Consider the following 17,051-nt stretch of genomic DNA (forward strand, 5'->3'; position numbering starts at 1 on the left):
AGGATAAAAGGGGTACAATTCCCACCACCAGAGCTCTGTATCCCATCCCATCCCCTGATAGCTTTCCCATTCTTTATCCCTCTAGGAGTATGGACCCAGGGTCACTATGGGGTGTGGAAAGTGGAAGATCTAGATTCTGTAATAGCTTCCCCGCTGAACATGGACGTTGACAGATCAATCCATACTCCCAACTTGCCTCTCTCTGTCTCTAGTGGGGCAGGGCTCTGAGGAAGCAGAGCTCCAGGACACATTGGTGGGGTCATCTGTCCAGGGAAGTCCAGTTGGCATCATGGTAGCATCTGGAGCCTGGTGGCTGAATAAGATTTAACATATTGTGAGAGATGGTTAGGTCTTCTCTTCAAAAGAACATGAATAGAAAAACTGTTTAGTACAAAAATACTTTTTATTAAATGTTACCTATGACCACCTGTGGCCAGTAGTTTTGTATTCTTTAGGTCAGCTCTTTTCAAGGCTTGCTAATCCTCCAGCAGAGACCCTCAGACTCTCTTCCGTTCTGCGTCAGGTATAATAGATGGGAGAAGGCTGAGGGGGACTTACTGCTGCCTGACAGCCACTCTTGGTGGCATGCCCTTTTGCAAAAGAATAAATGCCTTACTCCAACTCCTTATTTTTTGCCTTGACAAGTAATTTTAATTGGACGTCCTTTACAACAATTTGGGGCCTCCTTGGGAAGACCTTGAGGTCAGGAATGAGACGTGTAAGTCCTGGTTTCAGGAGGTGTACCTCGCCCCAGTTTAGTGGGACCTTGAGCAGGACAGACCCTTCCTGGCTCCTTCTTCTCCTTCAAGGGACCTGAGACAGAGGAGTTGGTCAGCAATGCTGGGGGAAAAGGCTTCTTAAACTGGAACAAAAGATACTACAAAAACCAGATGACTGTGCAGATTAAGGTAAGATTATATGCCTTGGTAGTAAAGATTTTCTCCTTTTGTGTGTGAGAGTGTAGACTGGAAAACGAGTATATTTTCTGATCTCAGAAGACAGACAGAAGGGCGTGACTGGCCAGACGCCCTAGCCAGAAATGCAAGAAACTTCCAGTTTGGGCGGGGGGTTGGGGGTTGGTGGTGAGCATTCACTCAAGAAACCTCTGGGTAGAGGTTGAGTGTTCTGGGACACAGCTCGCAAGATTTACCGGTTGAGCGGCTGTCAATGGACAAGAAACCTCTGGGTGGAGGTTGAGCCCACTGGGGAAATGCAAGAAACCTCCAGTTTCTGGGGTTTGAGCATTCTATTCGGCTAGCACGCCTCCGGGTGGAGGTTGAGCAGGCTGGGGCAGTATACACCCCACACTTTAGGAGAATCTCTCTGTCTCTCTCTGTCTCTATTTCTGTCCTTCTCTCTCTCTCTGTATATAGGTGGACAAAATGACTAAAATTTGAATTATCTAAAAGAAAAAAAGAGTCCAACTTAGAACATATTCCAACAAGTAGTCCATTCAGATTGATGGTAAGATAATGAACTGACCATAGGGTCCAGGATAAAGAAAAGTAAAAAAATTCAATGTTGTCTGCTGAGGCCACAATAACTGATACCGTAACCGTCAATTTTCTAGATGAAATTCAGCTCTAGAAAGGTTGAATATGCCAATTATTAATTAAATAGGAATTAATACAATTGCAAACTGACAGTGATTTATGTAGATGTTTGTATGTTTGTTTTATTTAATCATTTGAGTCTGGTTTTATGGCCTGAGAATCATTAATTTTAAGGTTTAAAAAAAAAAAAGACTGGGGGCGAGGCTAGACTCTCACCCGGGCATGGCGTTGCCCTAGCATGCTGGAGTCCTCGGAGGGCAGCTGCTGGCCTCATTCGCTGGCTGTGGCCCCATGGCCGAGCCAGTCACCAGGCCAGAGACAAGTGGGAGAGCTCTTATATGATGACGTGGTAATAATAACTTGGTTATTGTGGTCATTTAAGTTCTTTATAAGATTATACTGGGAGTCGGGAAGTAGTGCAGTGGGTTTAGCGCACGTGGTACGAAGCACAAGGACCAGCTAAGGATCCTGGTTTGAGCCCCCAGCTCCCCACCTGCAGGGGCGTGGCTTCACAGGAGGTGAAGCAGGTCTGCAGGTGACTATCTTTCTCTCCCCCTCTGTTGCCAGTCCCTGTTCAAGGCGCCATTTGCCAGGCTGGGCTAGCTTCACGAGCAGTAGAGAGACGTCCAGGGACTCATGGCTGAGCTGGGAAGTAGTATCTCGTTTATTAATCAGATACATCGCCTTTTATGCATCTCTTCACCAGAAGTGGCAAGGGAAAGGAAAATGACTAGGAGAGGGGGCGGAGCAGAAAAAAAAGAACACGAACAAAACATAGAAAGCTTCCATCTAACCAGTGGGGATTAAACCAATACCCTGCAGGCAGGGCGGGACCCAGGTAAAACAGTGATTATGTAAATAATAATCATCATCATAAGTAATACAAGCGAACCTATTGTGATGATCAAAATAGAAGGTCTTATAAGCAGAATTTAGAAGCATACCAACATTTCCCCTTTTCTTTTTAACTAATGGCCATAGTATCAGGAGTGTGGGGTGAACAGAAACCTATATTGTACAGGCATTTTCAAAAGAACTGGCAGAAGACATGGAGGAACAAGAGAGCAGCAAGAACCAGTGTGATGCCAAGGGGAGGCCTGAGGGGGCGTTTCCTACCTCAAAGGGCAAGGCCTATCAGGCGAAAGGGCATTTCTTGCCTCTGAGGGCATCTCTTTTCTTTGGGGACGTTTCATGCCTCAAAGGGCATTTCCTGCCTCTGTGGGCAGGACCTAGTAAAGAGGGGGGGTTCCTACTTCTTTGAGCAGAGCCTGCAGGTGAGGGAGGGCATGTCCTATAGAGTCCCCAAGGCTGCTGGCTGCAAAGTCCATGGACTTCTGCAGTCAGTCTTTGAGAAACCCAGCAGCGTAAAGGGAAACTTCTGTAAAGTTGTGTAAAGTGTCCAAAAGGTGCGCCAGTAAGTTCGATAGAAGTGTCAGTCCAAAGTAGATGACCACGGATGAAATGCCAGGGAATGAAACGCTGCACGTCTGTCTCGATGGGGAAGGTCAACCACTGTAATTCCGCTTTTCTGTCAAGAGTAAGCTTTGGAGTCTGTGAATCAGTTTCTTCAGGTCGTGCCAGGTCACATCATTGGTTTCAGGGGGGCTGCTGTAGTCATGCCATCTTGTGGGCAATGTCAGAGAACAGGGGTCCAAATGGATTTCCAGGGCTTCCATTTGAGTAGATGTTTTTTCATGTGAAGACAACAGCTGTAATTCACTTACTTGTGAAACAAAAATGTTTAAGGTTGTTTAAACAGCATAAGCTCCATAGAAGAACCATGGTTAGAAGCCTCAAGCATGAGAATCATTAGCATAACCATTGTGCTATCTACCCCGCCCATACTCATACAGTTTTTAGGATTAAATGTTTTACATTAATACCAAGACGTAAAAAAAAATCAAAAGAGAAAAAAACAAATTTTTGGACTGTTTCTGAATGTCTCTAAAAATCATGGCTGCATCCAGCATTTTTTAAGTCAATTAAATTTCAGAATACTCACAGCAAAATGGGTCATACAAAAATTCAGTCATTCAAATCACTTTCTTACAAAACATAACTGAAAGCAGATAGCAAACTTAAGATATTCAGAGAGAACACTGAGTGTGGAATTGAGAGAAAAGCGGTAGGCAGTTTTTGCTTCTTTCACCTTGAACCAGATTATCCAAATCTCAACATGTAGCATCATGAGTCCCCAGAGGGCGTCCTAGTCCAAAAAGCTCCTCGAAATTCCATTTAGGGTGCTTCTGACGGTTCCTGCTGGATTTCTGCTGGCACCCATTTTTTAAAAAATGTCTTCCCATTGGAGAAAGAATCGAATCAGGAGGGTAGAACTAACCATGTGTCTCCATTCTTGGGGACTGCCAGGGTACTGGAGAATGCTCTTCAAGTTAGAGTAGTCCTTCTCCGCAGAAAACATGGAAGAGGCAGTCCAGAAAGTCCCAGGGGAAATCTCCATGCATTTTCCAAGCTCTATGATCATGGTCATAAGAAACCAAAGTTCCCAGTCAGGGAACCAAAGTGTGGCCCAGAGCAAAATGTTCCAGAGACAGAGAAACTGTCTCATGAAAAAAGAGTAGAGGCTTTCGAAAACCTCTTCATAAGTAGAAAGGCAGCCCATGGTGGATGGGTAGCCAAGTTTACTTATCTGGGGGATGGATGGGTTAGGCCCCATGTTGGGCTCCATATGCCAGTCCCTGTTCAGGCGCCATTTTCCGGGCTAGCTTTGTGGGCGGGAGACAGACTACCAGGGACTCATGGCTGAGCTGGGAATGCAGTTCAATCTTTATTGACGAAAGGGGATGCAGTTCAACAATCTAATCTCTTCTAATCTCTCTTCATTAGAAAGCCCTGCCTTTTATATCTGCTGAGGCAGAAGTATCAGGAAGAGGAAGTACATAGGATAGGGGGTGGGGAGAAGGAAAATAGCACATGAACCAGTGGGTATTAAACCAATGAAAACAATGATTATGAAAATAGACTACAACGTCAAGCAATGCAACAGAAGGGGTCTTAGAAGCAGAATTTAGAAGCATACCAACACTCTGTCTTCCCCTCCTCTCTTGATTTCTCGCTGTCCTATCCAGTGACAGCAATAACAACAACAATAATAATAACCACAACAATGATAAAACAACAAGGGCAACAAAAGGGGGAAAAATGGTCTCTAGGAGCAGTGGATTCGTGGTGCAGGCACCAAACCCCGGCAATAACCCTGGAGGCAAAAAAAAAAAAAAAAAAAAGATTACACTATGGGACTCTTGTAGAAAAAAAAAAAAGTAAATCTCGAGTTAGAACATGATTGTTTAAATTTTGTTAAATACTAAACTAAAGTTAAATCAGATCTGGGTGAAACACTTCTATGCGATAGAAAACAGTCATACATCAGTGGTTCCTCCTGAACAATTAGCTTTACAACAATAGATGAAATAACCCAGACTCTAGTAAAATAAGATTACTAGCCACAAGTCCATAAAACTTGTAAGTTCTGTACACTAAACTAGGGCCTAAAGCCTAAAACAATTAAAGAGACAAAAAGGTATAATTTATGCTAACTGATGAAGAAATTGTCCATTAATTAGCTCTATAATATTTCTTGATAATCTTTGTGTATAATAAGGGTAGATCCTATGGTTCTTGTCAGTGTTTCCTTTTTATAAATAAAAATTATACAGAAATAAAAAAAGAAAATTAAAAAGAGGTTACAAAAGTTAAATCAAACCTAAGGGGAAAAATTTACTTGGCTTATCCTATAGTCCTCTTAAAAATAAGGATATTTCCCCATTGAGATATCAGGCTGTCCCCCTGTGAGATATTATATGAGCTTCCACATCTAGATAAGATTTTGGTGACCAAAGACCAATTTCTTCAAAATTGTGTGCTGGCCATTTCTTCTGCTTTAATTTCCCTTAGAAAGAGGGGTTTCTAGCCCAGCTATCTGCACTAGAACTCAAAGTCTACCCATTTGGCCCTGAAAACTACATGCTAATAAAGACTACAAGCTACAAGCTGCAGCCTAGTTGGGATGGACACTTTCTGGTACTACTGACCTCAGAAAATACAGCTGAAATGACAAAAAAGATATGGTTCTATTATTACACTGGAGGGAAGGGGCCAGTGGACCCAAGAGACTACAACATCTCGGCTAAGAACAATGCTCCAAAGTGGGAGATATCCAGTGACACTTCAACTGCCCTAAAAGTGACTTTCAAGAAATCATGAACTTTTTGTTCCTTTTGTTTTCTCATCATATTATTATTTGCTGAGACAAATGAGAGGGGGTAAGATTAGAAGTATTATGACCCCTCAAGATAAGATCTACCACAGAGTGGGGGAGACCTTTCTCACAACATTGTGTTATCTAACCAGAGAGGTCTGGGGCTTTTCTGTACATTTGGCCTTCCTACAAGAGTTTGGTTAGTTAACTCTTTCCTTGCCTTAACAATTTTATCAGAGTTACAGGCCCCTGTTTATTGTTAGCTTTTTCAGCGTAGCCCTTTTCAAGTAATTATACAAGATTCTTCTAGTTTAGATACTAAGCCCAGTGTCAAGTCTAGGGTGTATTGCTTTAGAACAGATATTCATGATATAGATACTTTAAGAAAACTATTAGATTTGTAGAGCCAGCTATACAAGTTACTGACTCACCAGAGACCATTCAAACTACCTTTTTTTTGTTCTTCTTTCTCTGCCAACATTAGTAATATAATTAGTGATGTAAGAAGATCAAAATAGCAGTATTAAAAATGTTCAGATTTTAAAATTAGAAAACTGAATACAGGGACACAAATGCCGACACAAATGCCTGGCTATAATGGATCAAACTTTCAGTACCAGCCATATATATATATATATATATATATATATATATATATATATAATGTTATATCTAATATTATATATATATATATATATAATTGTTATATTTGTGCTCCTGGAAGGCACCAAGATCAGAGAGTTCCATTCCAAGTTAAGTAACTGTTCCCATCAGACTACACAGCATGATGGCACTGTTCCGCGATTGGGATGCATGGAAAGACACAACCTGCAATATGTTGTCACTGATCTTCCTGGCACTGCATAGCTCTACACAAGGTTTGGAGCCTTCTTTTATCATGAAGACTGTTAACCACTCCTGCCTCTCTAGGCAAGGCGATGAGTTTACTGAGCCAGTTGGAAAACATCTTTGACATTGCAAGCAGCATCTCAAACTTCCATGTACCTTGAGCTGATGTCTGACGTTACTACAGAGGGAGGGCTCTCCTCGTACTGTTGCCTCCCAAATAGATAGGTACCTGTGCTTTGGTGTAATTGGCCACCCCATTTACCGTGGCATTTCGGTCACTACCACAGATAGTCATAGCCATCAGGAAAGAGAGAACATTCCACATGATTCCCTTGGCCTGTATATCTAACTTGACAGTGAAAAGCACCTAGAAATGTTGCTAATGAGTTTAAGGCCAAAAATCAGATACTTGATAGCTAGATAGAGTTCTTGTTATTCTAGTGGTCCACCAAAGAGAAAATGTAGATTAAATAAGTTACATTACAATAAAATTATAAATTATGCTAGAGATAGTGACAAAAATGTCAAACACTACTAGCTACATGGCATAGAAAAACAGGGTGGTATTAAAAAACAGTAGTGTAATGTTTAAAAGACAGTGCTGTACTTTTATTCATAACAATACCACATCTAATGACACTATTACCAAGGACCTTCAAAGACTAATGTTCTTAGATAACAAACACTAATTCAGTTTGAAGAGAAGAATAAATTTTTAAAAAGGAGGGATTGTGGGAGATGGTTAGGTCTTCTCTTCAAAAGAACATGAATATCCCACCTGCAGGGGGAAAGCTTTGCAAGTGGTGAAGCAGGGCTGCAGGTGTCTCTCTCTTTTTCCCCCTCTCTCTCATCCCCTTCCCTCTCAATTTCTGGCTGTCTCTATCCAATAAATAAATAAAGATAACAAAAAAATTCAAAAGAACATGAATAGAACAACTGTTTAGTACAAAAATTCTTTTTATAATTTATTACCTATGACCACCTGTGGCCAGTAGTTTTGTATTCTTTAGGTCAGCTCCTTGCAGGGCTTGCTAATCCTCCAGTAGAGACCCTCAGACTCTCTTCCGTCTTTCCTTATTTAGGCAACAGGGAGATTGTGAGCTCTGAAGCCCAGCCCGGGGGGTGGAGGAGACAGTTCTGCATCAGTGATAATAGATGGGAGAAGGCTGAGGGGGACTCACTGCTGCCTGACAGCCACTCTTGGTGGTATGCCCTTTTGCAAAAGAATAAATGCCTTATTCCAACTCCTTATTTTTTGCCTTGACAAGTAATTTTAATTGGACGTCATTTACAACAATATAAAGTCAACAAATTGTTGATTAATCATGAACCTAAAGGCTGGGATAGTGCAGATGAAGATTTGGGGTCTCAGTTTTGGAAATAACTAGTAGGTCTATTTTAGGTATATTCCAGAAGGCCCATGACTTTATTAGTTTTTGCCTGAGCCTGGCATCTGATGTGCAGGTGGACCCAAGTTATTGTCTAGGGAGATGATGTCGTGGCTGGAAAAAGGACTAGAAAGCTGGATCAGGGAAGAGAGTAGCTCCCAGATATGGGAAAAGTGTATAAATATTGTTGACTGTAAACCCCATCGATTTGCTCTGGGGCCCATATTCAGCATAGGAGCCTATGTAACCTCTATATCCCTGTAGGTCCCTGTAGGTTTCAGGGCCAACTTGCATTCTGTGGTCATCAGTAGAAACATTCCGAGTTGCATCAATTTCAGGACCCATCTTCTTCAGTTGGTAGAGTATGTTATCCAATCCCCCTTCGGAGGATGGAACATTCTCTACCATTGATGATCCACACTGAGTGCAAGGTCCTATGGGGACCCCCAATGGGGTCCATTATTTTGTTCCTGATGGAGAGGACAACCAGTGAGACCTTCCACTTTCTGCACCCCATGATGACCTTGAGTCCCTACTCCCAGTGGGATAAAGAATAGGAAAGCTATCAGGGGAGGGGATGAGATATGGAGTTCCGGTGGTGGGAATTGTGTGGAATTGTACTCCTCTTATCCTATGGTCTTATCAGTGTTTCCTCTTTATAAGTAAAAATTTAAAAAAGATGGGGGACAGGCGGTAGTGCAGCGGGTTAAGCGCACATGGTGCAAAGCGCAAAGACCAGCATAAGGATCCTGGTTGGAGCTCCCGGTTCCCCACCTGCAGGGGGGTTTCTCCACAAGCTGTGAAGCAGGTCTGCAGGTGTTTATCTTTCTCTCCCCCTCTCTGTCCTTACCCTCCTCTCTCCATTTCTCTCTGTCCTATCCAACAACAACCACATCAATAATAACAATAACAATAATAACCACAACAATGTTAAACAATAAGAGCAAAAAAGGGGAAAATATAGCTTCCAGGAGCAGTAGATTCATGGTGCAGGCACGGAGCCCCAGCAATAACCCTGGAGGCAAAAAAAAAAAAAAGGTGTTAGATTCTTAAGCATGTGGTCCTGAGTTCAATCACCGGTATCCATGTGGTGCCAGAGTGATGTTTGGTTTTCTGTTCCCCCATAAATAAATAAACAAATTAATTTTTTAAATAAAGAAACTATAGAGGCTTTTTAAATAAAGAAACTATAGAGGCCGGGTGGTGGTGCAGCTGGTTCAATTCATGTTACAATGTGCAAGGATCCATGTTCAAGCCCCATGACACCCCTGAAGTGGAGAAAAATTTTGGTGCTGCAGGTCACTTTCTCTCTCCTTTCCTTCTAGATTCCTGTCTCTATCCAATAAATAAATAAACATATATATATATATATATATGTATGTATATATATCCTCCAAGGTTATTGCTTGAGCTCAGTGACTGCACTATGAATCCACTGCTCCTGGAGGCCATTTTTTCCCCTTTGTGTTGCCCTTGTTGTTTATCATTGTTGTTGTTGGATAGAACAGAGATAAATGGAGAGAGGAAGGGAAGATAGAGAGGAGAGAAAGATAGACACCTGCAGACCTGCTTCACCGCTTGTGAAGTGACCCCCCCCCTCGCAGGTGGGGAGCGGGAGGCTTGAACCAGGATCCCTAGGCCAGTCTTTGAGCTTTGTGCCATGTGCGCTTAACCCGCTACACTACCACCCAGCCAGATGGTGTCGCACCTGGTTAAGTGCACATGTTACCATGCACAACAATCTGGGTTGGGTTCAAGCTCCCAGTTCCCACTGCAGGTGTAGAACCTCACAAGCGGTGAAGCAATGTTGCAGGTATCTCTCTGTCTCTTTCCCTCTCTATCTCTCCTTCCTTTCCATTTCTGACTGTCTCCACCAAATAAATAAAGATAAGAAAAATAAATAAATAATATCTTCAAAACAAATCAGCATTCCAGGTGGAGGTACAGTTGCTAAATCACTCGAATCTCAAATGTGAGGTCCTGAGTTTGACCTTTGTATCTCACATGCCAGAGTGATGCACTAGTTCTCCCCCCCACCTCACTCATTAATAAATAACAAATTTCACAGTGAATAGATAATAAACCAGTAACAGTATAAAAAAACATTGCCAGTGCCAGCTGAACTTGGTGTGTTCTTCTCACACGAAGTGTGACATAGGGCTTGCGAGCATGAGGTCCTGAGTTTGGTCCCTGACACCACACATGCCAGAGTAATGCTCTGATTCTCTCCCTCCATTAGTAAATAAGTCTTTTTTTTTTTTTTTTTTGCCTCCAGTGTTATTGCTGGGGCTCAGTGCCTGCACCATGAATCCACTGCTCCTAGAGGTCTTTTCTTTTATTTGTTATTGGATAAAGACAGAGAAATTGAAAGAGAAGGGGAGATAGAGAGGAAGAGAGGCAGAGAGTTGCCTGCAGACCTGCCTGTGAAGCAACTCCCCTGCAGGTGGGGAGCCGGGGCTGGAACCAGGATCCTAACAGGTCCTTGAGCTTTGTGCCACGTGCGCTTAACCTGATGCACTACTGCCCGACTCCCTAAATAAGTCTTAAGAAATTATTTAGCTACATGAAAACAAATGTGCGTTACAAAAGGACCTAATACTAATTGGACTTGCCATATATAAGCTCATTTAGTTCTTTTTTTAAATTTATTTTATTTATTTATTCCCTTTTGTTGCCCTTGTTGTTTTATTGTTGTAGTTATTATTGTTGTTGTCGTTGTTGGATAGGACAGAGAGAAATGGAGAGAGGAGGGGAAGACAGAGAGGAGGAGAGAAAGATAGACACCTGCAGACCCGCTTCACCGCCTGTGAAGCGGCTCCCCTGCAGGTGGGGAGCCGGGGTTCGAACCGGGATTCTTAGACCGGTCCTTGTGCTTTGTGCCACCTGCGCTTAACCCGCTGCACTACAGCCCGACTCCCCATTTAGTTCTTTTTAAAATGTGCATGTTGGGAGTCGGGCGGTAGCACAGCGGGTTAAGCCCAAGTGGTGCAACGCGCAAGGACCAGCGGAAGGATCCCGATTCAAGCCCGGACTCCCCACCTGAGAGGGAGTCGCTTCACAGGCGGTGAAGCAGGTCTGCAGGTGTCTTTCTCACTCCCTCTCTGTCTTCCCCTCCTCTCTCCATTTCTCTGTCCTATCCAACAACGATGACATTAATGACAACAACAATAATAACTACAACAACAACAAGGGCAACAAAACGGAAAATAAATATTTAAAAAAATGGGTATGTTGTTCGAGCCCCCGGCTCCCCATCTGCAGGGGAATCACTTAACAAGTGGTGAAGCAGGTCTGCAGGTGTCTATCTTTCTCTCCCCCTCTCTGTCTTCCCCTCCTCTCTCCAATTCTTTCTGTCCTATCTAACAACGACAACATCAATAATGACAACAATAATAACTACAACAATAAAACAACAAGGGCAACAAAAGGGAATAAATAAATATTTTTTAAAAATTTACAGAAATCATTCATAAAAATTATTTTTAAAATGTGTATGTTATTTATTTATTTAGTAAGACAGAGAAATTGAGAAAGGGAGAGGAGACAGAGAGAGAGTGTCACCTGCAGCACTGCTTCACCACTCTTGAAGCTTTTCCCCTGCAGGTGAGGAGCAGGGACTTGAATTAGGGTTCTTGCACATGGTACTGTGTTCATTCAACCAAGTCCCCTACTATCCAGACCCTCATTTAGTGCTTATAATTACTCTAAAAGTAGATATCTCCCCCTTACTTTCAAAAAATATGTTAGTGATTTATAAGATCATAAGAGAATGTGGTCCGGGAGGTAGCACAGTGGATAAAGCTTTAGACTCTGGTCCTGAGTTCGATCCCCCGCAGCACATGTACCAGAGTGATATCTGATTATTTCTCTCTCTACTCATACTTTTCTAATACAAATAAATAAGCAAATAAATAAATAAATAAATATTTTTTTAAAAAGATCATAAGAGAATACAGAGTGTAGTTCCACATTACACTCACCATTAGAAATTCTCTGTCCCCATCCCCCAAAGTTAACCACATAGCTCTCCTAAGCTCTTAGAGACAGGTTGGTTGTATTTTATTCTCTCTTTTTAAAAAATATTTATTTATTTATTTATTTTCCCTTTTGTTGCCCTTATTGTTTTTTATTGTTGTTGTAGTTATTATTCTTGTTATTGATGTCATCATTGTTAGATAGGACTGAGAGAAATGGAGAGAGGTGGGGAAGACAGAGAGGGGGAGAGAAAGATAGATACCTGAAGACCTGCTTCACCACCTCTGAAGCGACTCCCTGCAGGTGGGGAGCTGGGGGCTTTAACTGGAATCCTTATGCGGGTCATTGCGCTTCGTGTCACGTGCCCTTAACCCACTATGCTACCGCCCAACTCCCTATATTTTATTCTCAAGTTCATGAGTATCAGTTCTCTATATTTTGCAAATGAGTGGAACCACCTGGTAGTTGGCTTTCATGTCTTTACTTCACCAAGCACAATCACTTCAAATGCCATCCCTTGTGTTCCGAAGGACATAGTATCATCAGATCAAGAGATTTACAAGTGTTGGAAGGCTGCAGAGAAAAAGGAATCTTGGTACACTGTTGGTGGGTATGTAAACTACTGCAGCCACTATGGAAAACAGGAGGGAGAGCCCTCAAATAGATAAAAATGGAAATACCTTACTATGGTCCTGCAATACCACTCCTAGGCATATATCCAAATGGCATGGAATCACTAATTTGAAGGGATATATTTAGCCCTATGTTAATAGTAGCATTATTCACAATAGCTGAGGAGTAGAAACAGCCTAAATGCCCACTGGCAGATGACTGGATAAAGAACCTGCAGGACATAAATTAAACGGAATATTATTCTCCAATTTTAAAAGATGATACTGTGTTTCCTTTGCTTTTAAAAAAGATTTGAGGGCTGGCAGAATAACTCACTTGGATAGTGTGCTACTTTGCCATGTGATGGGGCCCAGGTTCTAGACCAGCTTCCACCACAGTGAAAGAAGCTTCGTGCTGTGGTCTCTTTCACTCTGCCTCTCTGCCTTCTCTGTCTATATCTTAAAAAATAATTACAGGGGGTCCGGCAGTAGCGCAGCTGGATAAGCGCACATGGCGCGAAGTGCAAAGACCCGCATAAGGATTCCGGTTCGACCCCCCAAGCTCCCCACCTGCAGGGGGGTTTCTTCACAAATGAAGCAGATCAGTAGGTGTCTATCTTTCTCTCCCTCTCTCTGTCTCCCCTCCTCTTTCGATTTCTCTTTGTCCTATCCAACAACAACATTAATAACAACAATAATAATAACCACAACAATGGTAAAACAACAAGAGCAACAAAAGGGAAAAACTGGCCTCCAGGAGCAGTGGATTCGTATTGCAGGCACCGAGCCCTAGCAATAACCCTGTAGGCAAAATAATAATAATTATTATTATAAAATAAAATGGACTAAGAGAACTGAAGCATTTCCTCTTGGAAGATTCTACACGAGAATCTTTTTCCCCTTCCATTTCTTTGCTAATAATTTCTAAATTCAGTACATTGTAATGCAATCAACTTTTTCAATGATCCCAATTTTGTAAACTGAGGCTAAATTTCCCGACTTCTAGAAACTTTCACCGAGCATTTGAAAGCAAGAACAGGTCCTTCATTGTATTCAGAACAAACTCTAGGAATTCAAAAATAGCTGCTTCTATAAGGAGCATCCAAGACTTGAAAGGATTCCTAACATGGTTTTGTATCAAAATCAATTTCTAGCTTTTCATGGGAACAGAAGTAAAAAGAGAAATGGATGATTACAGAGAGCTTACTGAATTCCAAATACTGTGCTAAATATATTATTAAGTTCCCTCTGTGCAGTTTTCACACTCCTCTTAGATGAAATGGTTGTTGCTTCCAGATTGTTTATTAAAAAACATAAATATTAAAAATTAGAAAAATGAAAATATATAAATGGGACAAATGCTCAATAGTCAGAGTAGTCATAAATATATAGAAAGGCATCTTGAAACACAGCACTACTGTGGGAATAAGAATCAAGTGTCCGGAGGTGGGCAGTAGCACAGCGGGTTAAGCGCAGGTGGCGCAAAGTGCAAGGACCAGCTTAAGGATTCCGGTTTGAGCGCCCGGCTCCCCACCTACAGGGGAGCCGCTTCACAGGCAGTGAAGCAGGTCTGCAGGTGTCTGTCTTTCTCTCTTCCTCTCTGTCTTCCCCTCCTCTCTCCATTTCTCTCTGTCCTATCCAACAACAGTGACATCAATAATAACTACAACAATAAAACAACAAGGGCAACACAAAAGGGAATAAATAAATATTAAAAAATAAAACTTAAGAAAATATTTATAAAAAAAAAAGAATCAAGTGTCAGGGGTTCTCTGGGAGGTGGTACAGTGGATAAAGCACTGGACTCATAAGCATTATGTCATAAGTTCAGTCCCTAGCAGCATATGTACCAGAGTGATGTCTGGTTCTTTCTCTTTTTTTCTCATTAGTAAATAAATTATATATATATGCATATATATATACACATATATATATATATATATATATAAAATAAAACCAAGTGTCAGGTGGTCCAGGAGGTGGCACAGTGGATAAAGCACTGGATTCTCAATCATGAGGTTCTGAGTTCGATCCCTGGCAGCGCATGTACCAGAGTGATGTCTGGTTCTTTCTCTCCTTCTATCTTTCTCATGAATAAATAAATTCTTAAAAAAAAAAAAAAGGAATCAAGTGTTGGGGTAGTCTGGGAGGTGGCACAGTGGATAAAGCACTGGAATCTCAAGCATGAGGTTCTAATTTCAATCCCCAGCAGCATATGTACCAGAGTGATGTCTGGTTCTTTCTCTCCCTCCTTTTATTTTTGTCATTAGTAAATAAATAAAAGATATATATTCAATTGTCAGGGAGTTAGCACAGTACTTATGCAGAAAGGCCTTCATGCCTGCTGCACCAAAGTTTGCAGGTTCAAATCCCAGTAAAACCAGAATCCAGAGTTCTGATTAAAGAAAAATCAAATGTTAATTTCTTTAATTAAATAATTTAAATGTGATTTAATTTACATTTAATGTAATTAAATGTAAATTATTTAATTAACATTTTATATTTTATTATTGTTATTCCTATTATTATTGCTATTATTTTACCAGAGCACTGCTCAACTCTAGTTTATGGTGATGCTGGGGACTGAACCTGGAAGCTCAGAGTCTCAGGCGTGAAAGTCCTTTTACATAACAGTTATGCTATCTCAACTACCCTTTCATTTTAAATAACAGTCAACAAACATAAGATAATATGTGTAACCATATTAACATTACTCACTGTTCTGAAAACTAGTCTTTTGGGCTGGGGAGACAGCATAATGGTTCTACAAAAGGCTTTCATGCCTGAGGTTCTAAGGTTCCCTGAGGTTCTAAGGTTCCAGGTTCAGTCCCCAGCACTACCACAAACCAGAGCTGAGCAATGTCCTAGTCTTTATCTCTGTCTTTTCCTCTATCATTAAAATAAAATAAACTATTTCCAAAAATAGCCTTTTACATGAGAGAATTCTTTAAATGTTTTATTATCTTTATTTGTTTATTGGATAGAGACAGCCAGAAATAGAGAAGGGAGGGAGAGATAAAGAGACAGAAAGATTCCTGCAGCCATGCTTCACCACTCGCAAAGCTTTCCTCCTGCAGGTGGGGACCTGGAGCTTAAACACTGTTCCTTGAGCATTATAAAATGTGTGCTCGGGAGTTGGGCGGTAGCGCAGCGGGTTAAGCGCACATGGTGCCAAGTGCAAGGACCGGCTAGAGGTCCCCGATCGAGCCCCTGGCTGCCCACCAGGCGAGTCGCTTCACAGGCTGTGAAGCAGGTCTGCAGGTGTCTTTCTCTCTCCCTCTCTGTCTTCCCCTCATCTCTCCGTTCCTCTCTGTCTTATCCAACAACGACGACGTCAGTGACAACAACAATAATAATGACCGGGCAACAAAAGGGAATAAATAAGTAAATAAATATATTTTTTTAAAAAAGTGCATTCAGCCAGTCTCACCACCACCTGGGTCCTTTTGCTTTGTGCCACTTGCGCTTAACCGCTGCACTACCGCCCGATTCCCCCCCCAGAGAATTTTTTAAAATTTTGTTTATTTTCCCTTTTGTTGCCCTTTTTGTCTTTTTATTGTCGCTGTAGTTATTATTGTTGTTGTTATTGATGTCGTCGTTGGATAGGACAGAGAGAAATGGAGAGCGGAGGGGAAAACAGAGAGGGGGAGAGAAAGACAGACACCTGTAGACCTACTTCACCGCCTGTGAAGCGACTCCCCTGCAGGTGGGGAGCCTGGGTTCTTGCGCTTTGCACCTAACCCGCTGTGCTACCGCCAGACTCCCCTAGAGAATTTTTTTTAAGAGCATGAAGTTAAAATGATAAATTTGAGGCGTAAGGACCCCAGTTCAAGCCCCCGGCTCCCCACCTGCAGGAGAGTCGCTTCACAAGCGGTGAAGCAGGTCTGCAGGTGTCTATCTTTCTTTCCCCCTCCCTGTCTTCCCCTCCTCTCTCCATTTCTCTCTGTCCTAACAACGACATCAGTAACAACAATAATAACTAAACAACAATAAAAATGATAAATTTGGTGTATAATCTTCAGTTTGAGACAAAGTGAATTTCATTTCTTAAATCTTAAATTTATACACGTGCAGTGAAAATCATGTTCAATGACGCTATCACATAATAAGGATTCATTTTAATATCCCTACAGAGCTGGTGTTGGCTCTACCTCTTGTCAGTAATTTTATTTATTTATCCTACCAGAGCATTGCTCAGCTCTAGCTTATAGTGGAGCTGATGATTGAACCTGGGACAGTAGGTGCCTCAGGGGTGACATTCTTTTTGCATATCCATTATGCTATCTCCCCAGTCACTGTCTGTAATTAATAACCAAATTCAACCCATTAAAAGTAAGGGTAGGGAGTGGGGTGGTAGTGCAGCAGGTTAAGCGCTAAGTGCAAGGACCGGCATAAGGATCCTGGTTGGAGCCCCTGGCTCCCCACCTGCAGAGGAGTCACTTCACAATTGGTGAAGCAG

General features: G+C 41.8%; 1 non-coding gene across 1 annotated transcript; it reads left to right on the forward strand.

Moving 5' to 3' along the window:
• Positions 1 to 1,750: 1,750 nt before the first annotated feature.
• LOC132536061 (small nucleolar RNA SNORA3/SNORA45 family) lies at positions 1,751 to 1,877 on the forward strand. The gene has a single exon (XR_009547744.1). It is a non-coding gene; the product is annotated as a small nucleolar RNA SNORA3/SNORA45 family (small nucleolar RNA).
• The last annotated feature ends 15,174 nt before the right edge of the window (positions 1,878 to 17,051 follow it).

This window comes from Erinaceus europaeus, chromosome X (assembly GCF_950295315.1).
Source record: "Erinaceus europaeus chromosome X, mEriEur2.1, whole genome shotgun sequence".
NCBI classification, from domain to species: Eukaryota; Metazoa; Chordata; class Mammalia; order Eulipotyphla; family Erinaceidae; genus Erinaceus; species Erinaceus europaeus.